The sequence below is a fragment of the Tachypleus tridentatus genome, chromosome 7 (genome assembly GCF_004210375.1).
Source record: "Tachypleus tridentatus isolate NWPU-2018 chromosome 7, ASM421037v1, whole genome shotgun sequence".
NCBI lineage: Eukaryota > Metazoa > Arthropoda > Merostomata > Xiphosura > Limulidae > Tachypleus > Tachypleus tridentatus.
In genome coordinates this window covers 179,724,123-179,743,356 of record NC_134831.1, presented here as the reverse complement: position 1 = coordinate 179,743,356, position 19,234 = coordinate 179,724,123, and the positions used below count along the sequence as shown (strand labels likewise).

Here is a 19,234-nt window from a genome sequence, read left to right as displayed (position 1 = left end):
ATGTTGAACTTAATAACGTATTAGAAACAAACGCAATTAAATACGTTATTGCCGGTAAACAGTTAACTGTCTATTTCTCAGAGTTCCTACGTGATGGAGCAAAACTAAAACTATATTTATGCAAACCCACCAGGTACCTGCCACAATCAGCAAAAACTTTTCAGGAAGCAAAACTTTTCAAAACAAATTGTTGTACAGAGTCATTGTCGGTATCACATACCAATTACTGTGTCTATATTATTGTCGGTATCACATAGGAATTATTGTATCTATATTATTGTCGTATATCACATTAATTATTGTATCAATATTATTGTCGGTACCATATATCAATTATTACTCTTACTGCTGGTATTTGCCACAAAGTTTCTACTCTTGTACCGAATCAGTATGTTGGGTTCGGAAGGTCCAAGTTTCGAACAATACTTCTCTGACCACACTCTGAAGAAGAGAGGAGCACTTCAGTTTTGATAACAATATAGTGTAGTATAAGAGTCGAGTGAGCCAGTTGATGATATATTGAAATTCCAGCAAAGCAAGGCTACTGCAAGGCTATCTACGTTTCTCAATCATCCACACGGCACTTACTTGGGGGTTCAAAACCCTTCCTGGGATGATCGAAAAGTAAATAATTTCCTTTTTTCTCTTCACCACACAAACACACACGTATATATATATCCAGCTTCAGGTCCTGTTGGGACTAGCCAGAGACCAACTAAACATGGCAGAAAAGATCTATAATTCCTATTCATGAGAATATGACATGGGAGACAGGAGTCTCCCGGAAAAACCTACTTTTACTGCAAGGGCGCCTAAACACAAAAGAATACCCGTCTAATGCTCAAGCTTGAATCCAGACAGTAAATATTAAGAAAACTAAAGTTAGAAGCTGAAAAGATAGCCAACAAGTTAGTGAAGCGAACAAACCTTAGAACTGCATATGAATACTGAATTATCAGGTTTTAACTCTTTATGGAACTTTTCGTAACTGTTCTTATTGCGCATACCTTTTGCATACCCCTTGTGTGTGTGTGTGTGTGTGTGTGAAGAAAGTGGATGTAAGTTTAGTTAGTTTGTCTTTTATAGATGTGAATAATTCTAAAGTGATACACCAGACAGAATGTGGCTTGTCAACGCCATTCACTGTCAACCCTTGAGACAGATACTTTTTTCAATAAATACCGGAATCTTAACTTCCATTGTAAAAATGTCTACGCAACTGACATAGGTTGCTTTCACACAAAATAGTCTCGAACTAGATCGTGGTATTGTCTTTCTTTTTTTTTCATTTGAGTTACAAACTCCTAAGAAATCTCTCAAAATTTATCATTACTTTATTGGTGCCTATGGTATTTTGTTAATTCACTCACTGACCTTGCAATTTCTCTTTTTCTTTGAAATGCGAAATAAAAAAAGATTTTTGGTAACACCATGTCTTTTCTAAGGATTACAGTGATATTGTTATATAAACTATCATGGACTTGTTCGCTTTTAAACATTAGAAAGAACAAATGGGCTAAAAACGTGACTACACGCGCGACTACTGAGAATTAATATTAAATACACGATTGTGAACTGAATCTAAACCCAACCAACAGCTAAGTGTGTACCAGAAAATTAAAGGTTCGAGTAGCGATACAGTACGGAACACACTCCGAGCTCCAAAATGTGGGGACAGTGTGTTTAGAATGACGTAAGTCGTTTCATTGTTATATTTTTTGTTTGTAGTTCGGGTAACTTATTCAACATTTCAACAAGCTCGAATAGAGATGTAACAGACAGCGTTTCGGACGGATTCCGTTGCCGGCCAAGTCGATTGGTCAAATAAATATTCGGTCTTAATTACGTACAACAGTTTCATTAGTTTCGCAGGACGCTTGAAACTAGGTGAAACGAAAAAATATAGACATTTTTTACAGTTACATTTTTCATGTATCAGCAGATCTGACAATACCTTACTTAGCTAGCGCTCCAGGCACAAATTAAGACTACGCCCCTTCTGCCGTTAGGTCTCTCGGTATTCGGTAGTCCATCCACTTTATGTTTAAAATGCAAACTTTCTTTTGTGTATGTGTGTGTGTGTACGCGCGCACGTGAAATTATTCTCCAACAGCATCTCAGCATAAGAGAAAACGTGTTTTTCTTATAGCAAAGCCACATCAGGCTATCTGCCGAGCCCACCGAGGGAAATCGAACCACTGATTTTAGCGTTGTAAATCCATAGGCTTACAGCTGTACTAGCGGGGGGCAAAGAGAAAACAAGAATGCCGGGGCACTTAAAATCATTTTAGGCAGGATTAGAATAAGTTAATTATGGGACCTTGAGCGTGGTCAAATACATCAATCGAGACGATTTGACCTTCTCCTGAGTGCAAAACTGTAATTAGATCCCAAATTGGTCAAGAGATAACAGAGGCAAGGAGTCTGTACTTGGAAAAAAAAAAAAAAAGAAGAAACTCGTGGCCATTCTACGAGCCGTTTTGCCTCTGCTAAAAGTAAAACCATTGAACAAGAAATGAGATAAGTTAGTCGTCATGGTGATAGGCTTTCTGGTATCACAAGTAAACCTTTCCAGGGACTGCCTATCACAGACCCAGCTCTTGAATTTGTTTGTTTCTTTTGTTAAATTTGGGGTAAAACTATTCGAAAGCTGCCTGCGCTGCTAGCCGCCTCTAATTCAAAAGCGAGAGAGTAGAGGAAAGACAGCTAATGAACATTACTCACATCCGACTCTTAGGCTACTTAATATCGAAAAGAAGGATCGATCGTAACATTATAACGTCTCCACGGCTAAAAGGACGAGCGTGTTCGGTGACCAGCAGACTGTAAATGAAGCACACTAGCCACCAAACTTACGAATAGAGAACATGCAATAAACTGGACACCATTAAACCGCGTCATTTACTCTTATATAATTTGCACAATAAGTACGAAAGGTTTTATTGCGTTAAGCCTAAACGTATAACAACCCTCAACAATTCATCTGGCATAAAAGCTCCATTTAGCAAGTTTATTTTTTCAAACTCATGGATTATACAATATTCTAAAAACACTTACAAGAGAATGTTATCAACCACAATAGAGATGTCATGTTTTATCTAAAACACGACTCGCAAGTGTGATCTGTCAGAAACTGAGGTGCACGTGTTATTTGTACTTGGTGAATAAAACTCTCAATAGATAAAATAACACAGACAGGAGGGCAGAACGGGAAGCAAAAATACAAATTGTCTTGAAATAGAGCTGAAGACAAATGGCGTAAATAAATATACTTCATTAGACATTTTGTACAATAATGTATTAAAAACTCATTACAGTTTCTAGAAAGATCTAACGCTAAGTCGTAGAATAATATTATAATCTTATTTAATGATCGTATTAAATACGGTAAAATTTAGCCTGAACAAAACTAAAGCAAAAACAAATACAAGTTAATAGTTAATTTATCTTTTAATTGAACAAAGAAATAGTTAGGCTTAACTATTGTTAGGCCTAAGAAAAGTGGACTTAAATATACAAGACGAAATTGATAACTTTGTAATCGTCTACGAAAAGTTTATTGTATTTCATAATATTTTTTAAGGAAGTAACAGAAACAGCGATATATTTATTTTAATAAGGAAAATGTGTATTTTATAAAAGATTAATTTATTTGCGTTGTTTTTTAACCGCGTGTCAAAATGAAACTTCCTACTCTCAAAATGAAACTTCCTACTCTCAATCTACTTCCGTAAATTGTTTCATTTCCAGTCTCTAACCTTCTTATCTTTAATATAGAAGAAGTTCCTAAAAACTATTATAAAATTAAGCCTCTTTTATACTTCTCCTGGCTGTAAAAACACGAATTAATTTCCCTGGTCGTGCATGGTTAGAGATTACTATTTCGGGCTGCGTTTGATGGTTTGTTTGTTGTTGTTTTGTTTTTTTATGTTCAAAGCTATTCGAGGGCTATCTGCAGTAGCCGTCCTTAATTTAGCAGGATAAGACTAGAGGGAAAATAGCTAGTTATCACCACTCACCGCCAACTCGAGGGCTACTCTTACCAACGAATAGTGGTATTAACCGTCACATTATAACGCCCCCACGGCTCAAAGGGCGAGCATGTTAACCCTACCTTTCAAATTTCTGTTCAAAATATATTTTATATAATGGGTAGTGATCAAGTTCATGAGATTCACGTACATGCAGTAAGTTATAGAAGATAACCACGCAGAAACTGCGAAATGATTTTCATAGGATTTACAACGTACTAATAAAACATTTTTAACAATGATTATCACATGGTTGTTGTTGTTCTACAGAAGTTACACCATACCACCAAACTTGAAATTAGTGCTCAATGTGTAGAAAGAACGTAAAGACGACATTTAGTGTTTAGATACTAACCATTAATTGACACCCACCACCCACCCCCAATTTGATAATACAAACATTATTACGTGTATTCATAACAACTGTAAGCTTTTTTTCGAAATGTTTACACAAGAGTGCGACGGCTTTATTGCTAGCAAAGAGTAACTTGTAAATAAAGTTTGTCCCGCACAAGCCATCTTTACTCCTGTTACGAATTTACAACGCGAAAAACTGTAATTCGATACCCGTGGGGGACAGAACACAGGCTAGCGATGTTGTTTTTTTTTTATCTCGGGACTTTTTAAACGTTTTGAATTAATTCCTGCATGCTGAATACGAAAATCCGTTTTTCTTTTTCAAGTACAGATTTTTCACAAAATGTCATATGTACTTTTTACATAAGGAAGTCATTTTCATTGAAATCGGACGTTATGCTTGAAATATTGAAAACCACAGACTACAGATTTCTCTTGACCAATCGCGACGAAAGAGTCTTATCGATCTTTCTAGAACTCAAGCATAATAATAACAAATGTTAAATGTAATTAGTAAAACAATAGCTTTGATCTGAGTAAGTTTGTATTACCCGTTTTGTATTATTATTATTGTATTATTATGTAGTTATTATTCATAACTTCTTTATAGTTATAATCCACACAACCACAAAAGATATTGTTATACGATCTACTGGCTTTTAGGTTTGGTTTGGTTTGAATTTCGCGCAAAGCTACTCGAGGGCTATCTGCGCTAGACGTCTCTAATTTAGCATTGTAAGACGAGAGGGAAAATAACTATCCATCAACACCCACTGCCAACTCTTGGGCTACTCTTTCACAAACGAATAGTGGGATTGCCCGTCACATTATAACGCCCTCACGGCTGAAAGGGCGAGCATGTTTGTGTGGCGGGGATTCGAACCCGCGACCCTCAGGTTACGAGTCGAGTGCCTTAACCACCTGGCCTTGTCGAGCTACTGCTTTAAGAGGAGAGAGAAAACGTCACAATCATACTAACCCCACGTGATTTCTAAAATGTGAAACAGGTTCCACATCTCATTCTTGTATATCTCTGAATACGTACTGTCGTACTGAATACATTTTAATACTAGAAATAAACGTTTTCTTCAAATTGAAGATTCGTACTTTCAGTTTCGGTACGTGTTTCAGCGAATGCTCCTGAAGAAGTTTGTTATTACTTCGTTTATTCCAAGATACGAAATCTAAAAGTTATCACATGGTTGTTAAAACATAACACAAGGAGTGTTCTATACAGATCACGTTTGGCTCTTAGAGTTTGATAACAAAATCTATTTCTTAACGCCTGCTACACCTATTACTATATTTTCGATACATTTTCTGAACTAAAACAAAAGTTGCGTTTTTGTTCTTAGTACTGTTTCACTTCAGCTAAAAGAAACATTTTTTTATTATTATTGTTCCAAGGTGAAAAAAACAAAACACCTGAAGCAATATATTGTAATTAGCTTCATACAGACCAGTTAGCATTGATGGTTCCTCACAGCTCGTCATTGGAAAATCTGAACGTTAAAAACCGGGTTTCGATACCTGATGAGCACAGTACAGACATCCCATCGTGTAATTCTATGCTCAGAAGCAGACAAAACATCTTCATAGTTTTAATGTCACTTGATTATGCTGTCTTTCAACGGTCAAATTAATTTTCATTTAGAGTTTACTTATATCAAACATTTGTTGTGTGTTCAGTTGTTTTCTGCGACAGTCTTTTTACTTTAGTTCTCTTATAGTGAAAAGTAAGATAAATTGGATTTTTAGCTTGAAAACCACCTTTTACGCATTTGAACTGAAGAGAGTTCAGAGGCATCCACGTTTTAGGCATAATCGACCTTAACTACAGAGATGCCAACTATTTCAAATGACTGAGCGTAACGATTGTAGACAGAGCCCTTTATCATTTGCGGCTACTAGACCTGACCAATGTCTCTAAGCTGTTTATTATTATATTATTATTATAACTATTATTTATTACTGCTATAGATTGCTCATTTATGACTGTGTTTTGTGTATTTAATAAATACATTTAAAAACATTATTTTGAAATTCTTTTTCATATTCTGAATTCTTACTCATAAATGTCGTTATCTGCATCGTTTTTGTCTTTGCCTCAGCCTTTTGTTGGTGAGATGCTGATTTTGTATGTCTGGAACAATTGTTTATCCTGCCATGTGCCACAGAAAAATCGATATGATAAACTGTACAAAACGCATGACTGTCACTGACTTTTGATGTAATGATGTAATTTTGCACTGTACTCTTTCCTAAATTTTTGATTCACAGTTTTAGTCCTTTTAGATTTGCCAAAAACAAGACAATCTGGTGAACGAGGCCTCTTTTTCTCCACTTGTGAACGATCGCATTGGTGTTTCTAAGCCGCTTAGAAAACGAGAAATACAAATCTACGTGAGCGCTGATTGGCTGACAAGCACTGATGACGTAACTATGTATTCCACCACGTACCCAGTATGGAGAAGCACCGTAATCAAACTATTGGTAGACGTCGGAGATACAAATATTTTTTTATTCTCGCAAGTAACCACTTGGACTATGTCTTTTATTTATTATCAAAATTTATTTGTATCTCACTAGAAATTTTCTTTTCACCCCTTTCAAGCCCTGGGGGAACAATTTATCACTTTATTGTATAGGCCTATATAATATATAATAATTTGGGAGTTGCAACAAGTCGCAATATTTGTCTGTATGAGCGTATAGTCGTAATGGTTGGCATTTCTGTAACTGTAAACAACTGAACAGGAAAAAGCAACCAGGTTGTAACACTGGCTCGCAGTCTCAAGGGTTCTACCTGACTATGTGTACCGAATAATTGTAATGACTCTCATGTTTTTTCACTTACCCACAACTGAAAGTGAGACGCGTTCAGAGACATAACATCTTGATCCTTGCGATCCGTAGCCCGCGATATTAACCGCTAAGAGGCTGTCAATACCTGGATAGCTATTTGCGAGAATAAACAGAAATATCTTATTTCACGGATGAGTCAGTCAAGCGGATTACTACGTAAACAGTAAAGAGTTTCTCATCTACATCCACTGGCGTGACGTCACCCAATATACACAACCAAAAATGGCCACCTTAGGGTATCAAGGTTGTGTCTTATGACTTGCGTAGATAACTAACTCGTAACTATAAGCATAATTCACTTTGATTAAACTAAATGTTTGGTATGCTTGGAAGATAACTGTATAACATAAGAATATCCCGAAACTGTACACGTTTTCTGTTAGTCTAAATAACTAAAGTATCCTCCATTTTATTTATTTTTATTAATATTACTGCTGTACAGTGCAGATCAGATAGCTACAACTTACAAAGTGCATCTTATCCACTGGTACTAAGGTGAAGCGAAACACGCTAGAAAGTGATAACGTTGCGTGGAAAAAAGCAATATTTACCCTTCGTCACAAAGCAGCTGTTTGCTCTCGGTTTGTCGTCTAAGATGGTTTCAAACAAGAGGTAAAATAAACACAATTTTATATGAAAGATGCAACGGTTAAACGAGCCACATGACACCTCCAACAGCTGCCAGATTTGGTGGTGATGGAGGAGAGAAGGTTCAAACTTTGTGAGGACTTGTATGGAACCACGACAGTAACGAAAACTTTGTGAGGACTTTATGGAACCACGACAGTAACGAAAACTTTGTGAGGACTTGTATGGACTTTGTGAGGACTTTATGGATGAATACTTTGTGACTTGTATGGAACGTAAAAAACTTTGTGAGGACTTGTATGGAACCACGACAGTATGGATACAGGACTTGTATGAACCAGTAACAGTAAAAAACTTTGTGAGAACTTGTATGGAACCACGACAGTAACGAAAACTTTGTGAGGACTTGTATGGAACCACGACAGTAACGAAAACTATGGACTTGTATGGAACGACAGTAACGAGGAAACTTTGTGAGGACTTGTATGGAACCACGACAGTAACGAAACACTTTGTGTATGGACTTGTATGGAACCACGAAAACTTTGTGAGGGACTTTATGGAACCGACAGAAACAAAACTTTGTGAGGACTTTATGGAACCACGACAGAAACAAAACTTTGTGAGGACTTTATGGAACCACGACAGTAACAAAACTTTGGGGACTTTATGGAACCACGACAGTAACAAAACTTTGTGAGGACTTTATGGATACACGACAGTAACAAAACTTTGGGGACTTTATGGATACACGACAGTAACAAAAACTTTGTGAGGACTTGGATATAACAAACTTTGTGAGGACTTGTATGGAACCACGACAGTAACGAAAACTTTGTGAGGACTTGTATGGAACCACGACAGAAACGAAAACTTTGTGAGGACTTGTATGGAACCACGACAAAACTTTGTGAGGACTTGTATGGAACCACGACAGAAACGAAAACTTTGTGAGGACTTGTATGGAACCACAGAAACAAAACTTTGTGAGGACTTTATGGAACGACAAAACTTTGTGAGGACTTTATGGATACACGACAGTAACCTTTGTGAGGACTTTTATGGACAGAAACGAAAACTTTGTGAGGACTTTTATGGATACACGACAGTAACGAAAACTTTGTGAGGACTTTTATGGATACACGACAGTAACGAAAACTTTGTGAGGACTTGTATAGAACCATAATAACAGTGAAGACTTCTACAGAACCATGACAACGGTGAAAACTCACCTTATTATTCAAAACGTATATTATTAACATACTTATGAGATAAACTGACTTTCAACAGAAAGATAATCATGGATCAAGCGGTAAGTTATAACAAGAAAATACTTACAGAATTAATTCGTGTCTGCCATTGTACCCAACAAATAATTTCTACTCCAGAATGCCATAGCAACAAACATACCATTTCAGTCCATTTTTTTCTATTCATGAAAGACAAAAACAAAAATGAATACGGTCTTTAATAATAAGATTTTTAAACAATGTTAGCTTGTGTACGTCTTGACCTTTCGTCTCGTACTTGCGTATGCATAGCTCCATTTCCACGAAAGACGAAACAACACGTGATATGTTAAAAGCTTTGGGGGATTGGTTTGTATAGACGTTTACAGTAATTTGAAGTTCCCCACACGAATGACGAGTCCAAAACTACCAAGTTTCACAATTTCTAGAAGGATCGGGTAAAGAAAGAAAGAAAGAAAAAAAAAGTTTAGCTCTGCGATGAGGCATAACAACCATTGATATCAGTACCGAGTACGACACGTGCAAGCTAACTGTCATTTGTGACATCTATAACGGTCCCTTGAAGGAAATACAGTTTGCTGATTAGATACCGTTCACGGTAAAAGGTAATTAAGTCCTACATGTTCAACGAAATCTGTGTTCCTTCTCATTTTCCTCGTGTTTGAGTGTAAGAATCTTCACATTAGGCTCGCTTTGAAGTCTGATGGAAATAATTTGACATTAAAAGCTAGCTCTTTGCTTCGTTCTCAAACATATAAAACACATTAAAATCGACTTCACTAAATAGCCATGCTCGTAATAACAAGAGTCGTTTCTCTAGTATTTCATATACTACAACGTGCAAAATTATGCAATTACCAGTCATTTGTTACCTGCGCAGAAATAGTTCTTATTGCAGTAGAAATTATCTGTGTGTAGGCACGTCACGTCTCGAGGTTAATATAACTTTAGGGCTACCAACTTGTTCTGAAATATCCATGTATATACGACAGTAATTTGCAAAATAAAGCTTGTAATATCTGGGTTATTACGAGTTGTACTAATACGGTAAATAATCCTCTTTTTCTTTTTTTTTTGCCTTTAGGTCCAGACTTTGGTAAATTCAAAGTTTCAACAGTGCTGAATAATAAACATATAATCCATCTTTTCTTCAGTTTTATTTATTTATTTTTGTTAATCCCAAAAAAGCTATCTATGCTGTGCCCCTCACGAGGATAAAAATCTAGTTTTTAGCAGTGTAAGCACTCGAGCTTTCCGCTGAGCCAGTGGAGTGCATTAGTTTTACTATGAATTGTGATGGTTAAAATGTACACAAAAACCTGTACATGTGTATCTTTATTTTACATTTTCCTCACTAAGTTACACACAACACTGTTTTACATTCTGTCTCTTTTATGGGTATTTGTACACCCGGGAAGGTCAAGTTTGGTCGACCTATCATTAGATAGGTATTAACCATAAAAAATTCACATAAAACCCTTTCAATGTTTATTAGTTAATCCTAAAACTACTGTGGAGTCCAGTTTATAGGTGGCCTTTTTGCTTTATTTGAATATATATATATTTACTGTTGAAAGGTGTTTAGGACTGTCCTCATCATGTATGCAGTTTCTGTCTAGTTCGCTTACCAGTTCGTTTTATCTCCAATTTTTGTCAAAATAATTTATTGTACTATGTAGGAGTCTATCTGCTATTGTTTCTATGTGTGCGAGTATTTATGCACGAATTCTGATGATGTAGTTCTGGGTACTTTATAAGTTGTTGTGAGTAGTGTATTTTGTAATAGTTCTTTACTTACATTTATCCATGCACTTATTGTATTTAGCAGTGTAAGACTAGAGGGAAGGAAGATAGTCATCACCACCGACCGCCAAATCTTGGGCTACTCTTTTCACCAATGAATAATGAGATTGACGTCACATCATAACGTTCCCACGCCTGAAAGGGCGAGCATGTGTGGTATGATGGGATTCGAACCCGCGACCCACAGCATCCTTTAACTTCCCGGCCATGCTGAGCCTGTTTTGCATTGTTAGCTTTCCATGAGATTACTTCAACCTCTGAAGTCAAGAAGAACCTCGCGAAATAACGAAAACATTATAACGGAAAGTGTCGATAACTCTCAAATCAATGCATTCTAACCTTCATTTTCGTTTATAATACCTCAAAACTCTAAGATAGTATACAAAATTAGCTAAACCTTTTACTGTAATATTATTTTGCACTTTTTGGTAAGCTTGCTTATACCAGAAAATATTACCCTGGAGTACCCATTCCCTGCACAGAAGATACTAAATATATAATAAAAGGTTGATTATCTTGAGACATGAAAAGTTGCTTCCCTTGTATGTAATTGTAAAAAAAGCAAAAACGTCCATAAAAACTGTAAAACAAAAAAATGTGAAACCGTAAATTTGTATGTGTCGGTACTGTTGTATTCATATAGATACGTAGTTACACGGGCATACAACAGACAGTATTAAATTTAGATACGTAGTTACATAGACATACAACAGACGGTACTATATGTATATAGATAAGTAGTTACATGGAGATACAGACAGACAGACAGACCTATTATATTTATAGAGATTATGCAAATAAAACTAAACAAACAGAAATCCGAAGCCATGGATTCATAAAACGCTGACTCATAAATACTTTAGAGAAATAGTGGGAGTTTACAGGGCTGGCTTTAGGGTTAAAGAGTGACCAAATATACAATCCGCACCGAAACAAAGATGTTGGAATATCTGATTTCCAATTACAAGTGCGATCTTTTGAACTCGAACCGTGTTAAAAGCATCCAAGATTAAATCGGTATACAATTTTTATTCGTGGAAGCTTTCTTTCAACAGTGTTACCAATGGTTTGGAGGGACCTGGCATTTGACATCTGTATGGTACCTTACACGCATCTGGGCTAAAGGATAGGTCAACGATCACGAGAATTCGGGTACACCTGTCCCAGATCTTGAACTGATAGGCCAATGGCAAGAAGATAGCTAATCGACAGCACCCACAGTGAATTCTTCACTTTCTCTAATCGAATACTACGATTTGACTGTTACTCTGATAACGCTTCCTCTGAGCTGGAAGTATAATATGAGGTTTTACCACTTCACAGCCCAGCATTATAACCATTGAGGCCACGACCGATTCAGTGCTTTAACGGAAGAAACAAGTAGAAACAATACGGATTTTTTTGGTTGGTTGGTTAAACCAGTTTATCAGAAAAACTATGTATACTGTAAAATTATATATAGAGGGCAACAAAAATCTCTAACAAGAAATAACTTCAAGCTTGATCGTGGGATTGTCTTATCTTCTTTTACAGGTTTGCAAACTTCTAACAAATTGGACAAATCTTGCCAAGTTAATGATTACTTTATTAGTGTCTCCTTTATCTAGGTTAACCCTACTGCTCCTGCACAACTGAAATAGCCTCGTAATCCAAATCCACCCATCCCACACACACTTCCTTCCAACTACTACTAGATAGAAAAAGACTGTCTAATTAAAAGTTTATTTTTATAGACTAACAAAGACGTTGCAGCTTAAAAGTAGTGTTATCTTGGTTATTTCTTACAAATTTAAAGAACACGTGATTGAAACATAGCGATATGTGCGGTCTTTGGGTATTACTGATAACTAAATGGCTGTGAGGAAAAGAACAAATCATTAAAACCAGGGGACAAAACTAAAATATGACGTGTCGAAGAAATTATGAATGTTACAAAAATTATGTGTATAGCTATTACCCCATGAATAACATATAACCTTCATCTATTACTTCTCAATGTGGAAAGAAATTATTTTCAGGTTTGCAACAAATGTATTGGGTGCTCTAAATCATACTTTCTAGAGGCGGTACCAGAGGACGCTCGGACAATGAGAAAAATAAAAAAAATAAGTTACTGAAGACTGATCATTGCATGCAGTGGATTATATATATCTCGATTTAACCAGATGTTCGCATACCAATCCCGCTTCCAAGATGGTCCTCTAGAAGTGAATATACCAGTCCTACTACCAAGGTGGTCCTCTACAACTGTAATACCAGTCCCACTACCAAGAAGGTCCTCTACAACTGTATATATCCTACTTCCAAGATGGTCCTCTACAAGTGTGTATACCAGTCCTACTACCAAGATGGTCCTCTACAAGTGTGTATACCAGTCCTACTACCAAGATGGTCCTCTACAAGTGTGTATACCAGTCCTACTACCAAGATGGTCCTCTACAAGTGTGTATACCAGTCCTACTACCAAGATGGTCCTTTACAAGTGTGTATACCAGTCCTACTACCAAGATGGTCCTCTACAAGTGTACATACCAGTCCTACTACCAAGATGGTCCTCTACAAGTGTACATACCAGTCCCTCTTCCAAGATGGTCCTCTACAAGTGTACATACCAGTCCCTCTTCCAAGATGGTCCTCTACAAGTGTATATACTAGTCATACTACCAAGATAGTCCTCTAGAAGTGTATATACTAGTCATACTACCAAGATAGATTGTCCTCTAGAAGTGCATATACCAGTCATACTACCAAGATAGATTGTCCTCTAGAAGTGTATATACCAGTCATACTACCAAGATAGATTGTCCTCTAGAAGTGTATATACCAGTCATACTACCAAGATAGATTGTCCTCTAGAAGTGTATATACCAGTCATACCACCAAGATAGATTGTCCTCTAGAAGTGTATATACCAGTCATACTACCAAGATAGATTGTCCTCTAGAAGTGCATATACCAGTCATACTACAAAGATGGTCCTCTACAAGTGTGTATACCAGTCCTACTACCAAGATGGTCCTCTACAAGTGTGTATACCAGTCCTACTACCAAGATGGTCCTCTACAAGTGTGTACATACCAGTCCTACTACCAAGATGGTCCTCCACAAGTGTACATACCAGTCCCTCTTCCAAGATGGTCCTCTACAAGTGTACATACCAGTCCCTCTTCCAAGATGGTCCTCTACAAGTGTAATACCAGTCCCTCTTCCAAAATGGTCCTCTACAAGTGTAATACCAGTCCCTCTTCCAAAATGGTCCTCTACAAGTGTAATACCAGTCCCTCTTCCAAGATGGTCCTCTACAAGTGTAATACCAGTCCCACAACCAAGATGGTCCTCTAAAAGTGTGCATACCAGCCCTACAACCAAGATGGTCATCTAGAAGTGTACATACCAGTCCAACAACCAAGATAGTCCTCTAGAAGTGTATATACCAGTCCTACTACCAAGATGGTCCTCTACAAGTATACATACCAGTCCCACAACCAAGATGGCCCTCTACAAGTGTAATACCAGTCCCACTACCAATATTGTCATCTAGAAGTGTACATACCAGTCCAACAACCAAGATAGTCCTCTAGAAGTGTATATACTAGTCATACTACCAAGATAGATTGTCCTCTAGAAGTGCATATACCAGTCATACTACCAAGATAGATAGTCCTCTAGAAGTGTATATACCAGTCCTACTACCAAGATGGTCCTCTACAAGTATACATACCAGCCCTACAACCAAGATGGTCCTCTAGAAGTGTGCATACCAGCCCTACTACCAATATTGTCATCTAGAAGTGTACATACCAGTCCAACAACCAAGATAGTCCTCTAGAAGTGTATATACTAGTCATACTACCAAGATAGATTGTCCTCTAGAAGTGCATATACCAGTCATACTACCAAGATAGATAGTCCTCTAGAAGTGCACATACCAGTCCAACAACCAAGATAGTCCTCTAGAAGTGTATATACTAGTCATACTACCAAGATAGATTGTCCTCTAGAAGTGCATATACCAGTCATACTACCAAGATAGATAGTCCTCTAGAAGTGTACATACCAGTCCTACTACCAAGATGGTCCTCTAAACTGTTACAATATTGTCATTACTACACTATTGATGTCTTTATTATGCTATTGTCATTATTACACTATTGTTGTCATTACAGTACTGGTGTAATTATGACACTATTAGTGTATTTGTAAACTTACTGTGTCATTATTACAAAACTGATGTCATTACACTGTTGTTGTCATTTCAGTACTGGTGTAATTATGACACTATTAGTGTATTTGTAAACTTACTGTGTCATTATTACAAAACTGATGTCATTACACTATTACAATCATTATTACGCTATTTGCATCATCAATATTCTATTGTTGTTATTGTTATTATTCTACTGGTCATAATGTTCAAAGTAATTTTCAATATTTATTAAATACTACTCCACTGTTCAGCTTTTTTATTTCAGTCTAAAATTAACGTTAATAACTAGTGTATCCAATGACAGATGGAAAGCTTTCCAAGTATGCTTCTTTGTTTTCTTAAACACAGAGCTACAACGGGTGTCTGTGCTGTGCCCATCACAGTATCAAAACCCGGTTTATTGCGTTATGAGTCTTCACCCCTACCGCTGAGCCACTGAAGCTCGTTCAGTTCAATGATTTATAACATTATACATTTCCAGCCAGTTTGAAGCGTAATATTAATCATAAATTCGAAACCGTTCTGTTCTGTTTATTAATAATTGTGGTTTACATAGTTGTCCTGCTTTAAATCATATAAATTCATTAAAACTTAACCGTGTAAGTTTGTAGATCAAATACAGAATTCCTCCGACAGATCAGCGGCAAAATTCGTGGCTTAAACCTCAAAATCCTGGGTTCGATTACCTACGGTAGACGAGGCGCAGATAGTTAATTGTATAGCTTTGCGCTAAAACAACGGAAACCACAAAAACAAACAATAACTCGACAATCAAAGCCATATTTACATTTGTTTTCCGTACAGCTCTTCCCACTTTACACCATGTTGTTCAGTTGTGGTGGGTTTTAGAAGTGTTCTTCTATTTTTTTGTAAGAGATACACAGTAATCGCACGCATCCGTTTAGCCCACGCCACCTGGAAAATGTCACGTGTTTCAAGTTAATAAGTGAACTGGGAGTACATTACTGCGAGTTTTGTGCTTGTGTGTGTATCACAGACGGAAATTATTTTTAATTACACACAGCGCCTACAGACCAAGTACCGTTACAATATAGAGGTACGCGATCACGTGAGCACACAGCAGGCGCCGAGGTTTAACACGTATGTTGTATTTTGTTGGTTGAACATTAAACAAAAATAAAATAACTTTCCAAACAAATTAAAAAAAAACTTGACTCAAAGACAAAGGCAGGCATACGAAAGCTTACCTGTGACTACATACCAAATCTGATGGATCATTTCAACTTGAATATCACGAGTCACTTCTATAACGTTATATCTAAGCCTTAATGTTTGTTGAATTTAGTGCAAAGCTACTCGAAAGGCGACCTGCGTTAACCGTCCCTAATTTTTAAGTGTTATAGTAGAGGAACTACAATTGGTCAGTACCACCTATCACCGCCAATTCGTGGGCTACTCTGACCGAATAGTAGAATTTGACTGTCGTTCTTATAACGCAACCATGGCCCCAAAGTTCCAAGTGCGATTTTTTTTAACCTTCTTTCATAACAATAATGCACGAACAATGGAGCCTCGGATACACAGATCTGCATGTCAACTTGATCTACACATTCAGATTGGTTTGAATGCAGTTTTTTGTTTTGATAATTTAGTAACACTTATACATGTATAAGGAACATACAAAAGGGGCCACAAACAAAGGAACACTTTGTATATTACACTATGTAACACAAATTTTGTTCCTGGATAGTATGTTATTTCTTAATTGCTTATGTTGTAAAAGTACAGAAAATGACCATTATTCTCTTCAAACATTGGTTTTGTGACCTGGATAATGAAATTTAGAAATTAACCTATTTTCTATGTAAAAACGGCCAAATTTGCACAGTTTCTTTCACATGAGGTCTGAATAAAACAACATATGAATCAAGATTTACATGTATTTATACTAAAGTTATACAAAAATGAACAAAAGTGTTTAGAAGTGAGTAGTTTTATCGAGATCTGCGACTGTAATGTAAATCACTTTTACGTATCAGCCCTCAAATATAGTCTCCCATCATGTTTTCATTATACGATCCTTAGTAGCGGCGTTCAAAGTCCAGTATATCTTGGTGGAAGCACTCTCCTTGCTCCTCTGAGTATGCTCCCATGTTCTGCTTGAATTTATCAAGATGAGCGTCGAGGATATGGACTTTCAGGGGCATTTTGCAATCCATTTTGCCGTAGTTCTTCACCAGAACCTCAACCAGTTCCACATAATTTTCGACCTTGTGATTGCCCATGAAGCCCCGAACCACCGCGAAAAAACTGCCCCGAGTTTTTTCTTCAAGTTGAGCTTCTTTGGGAATTCTGTACACTCCAGGATGTTTATTTCTGGTCCAAGGAAGACACCAGCTTCGACCTTTGCCTCAGACAGCTGATTAAGTCATTGAGGTCTCTTTGGTTGAGGTACTATGTGTTTCTCTCACCAGCTGCACTTCTGAAATTGTAATCTGGATCTTCAACGTCTACCTCCTCTTCTGATTTGCTGTTCTCTTCTGAGGATGGCTGCTTTCTCTCTGGCTGAGTGGGTACAAGGAGCTCAGACACTGGGGCGATGGATGATGGAAGGTCCGGATACATGATGGCAGTTGCATTCTTGCCAGCCCGACGTTTGGGAGGGTCCACCATGCAGAAGTAGTAATTGCTTGAGTAGTCAGTGGGTTCACACCAAATTCTTGGAATAGCGAACTTCATGGGTCTCTTTTCCCCTCTGTACCATCCTGCAAAAGAACAAAATAAAATTGTTATTATGAAGAATAAATTTATTTCATCCACAACTAGTGTGTAAGAGGTTCATGCAGAATATTTTATATGTGATATTTTTTCTATACTATTGGAAATTAAAAAAATAAATTGAAAGATATTTAAATTTTAGAAGGTCAAAAATTTGTTTGATATAAAATATTACTATTCAAGCAAGCAAAAATTGTCCGTCTTACCTTCTAGAGTTTTTTGCAGTGCTCGCAGGTAAAATGAGGTGCCCATGGTTTGTCTTGATCTCTGACAGGCATGCCGAAATATGCCTTGTAGGCCTCACATATTTTAGTAGATGCTGTCACAGAGTACTTTTTCGCTCTTGCTTGATAAGCGCAGATATCCCTTGCGTAGCTTCGCGCGAAATTCAAAACAAACAATGTTTTGATAAATTGGCCACACACACAACAGAATGTGTCTGGAGAATGCTTGCAGCTTCTTGATGCCATCTCTGATAAAATCAGATAGGTCTACGTGTTCACTTTGGCAGCTAGAACGAAACTGAAATGGTGAGTGGTGAGCCCCTGTATATATATATATACTATGGAAAGTTCTAGAAAATTCTAAAAGCTTCTTGAGAGTTCTCGTAAGTTCTACAACATTCTAGAAACTTCTTGAACATTTTTGTAAGTTTGAAATATTATCTTTCAGCTACTCAGCACTCGTGGTGGAAAATGGGTAAATTTGAAAATTTCATTACCCAGGTCATAAAAACAAAGTTTGAAGAGAAAAATAGGTCTTTTCCATTTACTTTAGTCACAAGCAATTGGAAAATAACACTTTCTGTCCAGAAACAAGAAAAAGTAAAAATTGTGTTACCTGGTGCTATTGATCACACGTTATAACGCCCCCACGTATGAAAGGACGAGCATGTTCGGTAATGGATATTCGAATTCGCTACCCTTCGATTACGACTCCAGCGCTCTGGCGATCAAAGCCGTGCCAGGCCCTAGGCCTAAAGACACTGTTTTTACGTAAATGGATCTATTCAGAATAGCAATAACTTGACAGGCGTTCTTGATATAAACGACACGCACGTTACATCTACGGGAATGATAGATAACAGAAAAAACAAAACAAAATAATTCTGTAAATATTTCTACGTTAAACTCACGCAAAACCTTACGTAAAATCGTAAGTATCTACTTTAGTCTGCGAAGAGTAAATATTCAACAAAGCCTAATTTTGTACTGTCAGTTTCGGTTTGTGTTTTAACGAAAGCTCTTGAAGAAGCTGTAAAGCGAAACGTTGCCTTAATTAAATAAAAATAAAAACATTTTGGTGTTATAAAGTTGTTTTTTTCTTGTTTTAATATGTATTCTTTAGATGAATATGCCCCACATAAAACTTGCAAACAAAGAGAATTTCCAAAT

The 19,234-nt window shown here is 36.9% G+C and overlaps 1 protein-coding gene across 6 annotated transcripts in view; it reads right to left on the bottom strand.

The window, feature by feature from the left end:
- LOC143257380 (cytotoxic granule associated RNA binding protein TIA1-like) overlaps positions 1–19,234 on the bottom strand; it is a 248,021-nt gene that overhangs the window by 203,419 nt on the left and 25,368 nt on the right. The window contains exon 1 of one of the 6 annotated variants that reach the window (XM_076515966.1): positions 15,889–15,907. The exons of the other annotated variants lie outside the window; for them this stretch is intronic. The gene's annotated coding sequence lies outside the window, so the exon portion shown is untranslated. Of the gene's footprint in view, positions 1–15,888; positions 15,908–19,234 lie in introns of those variants that run through there. 6 annotated transcript variants of the gene reach the window in all.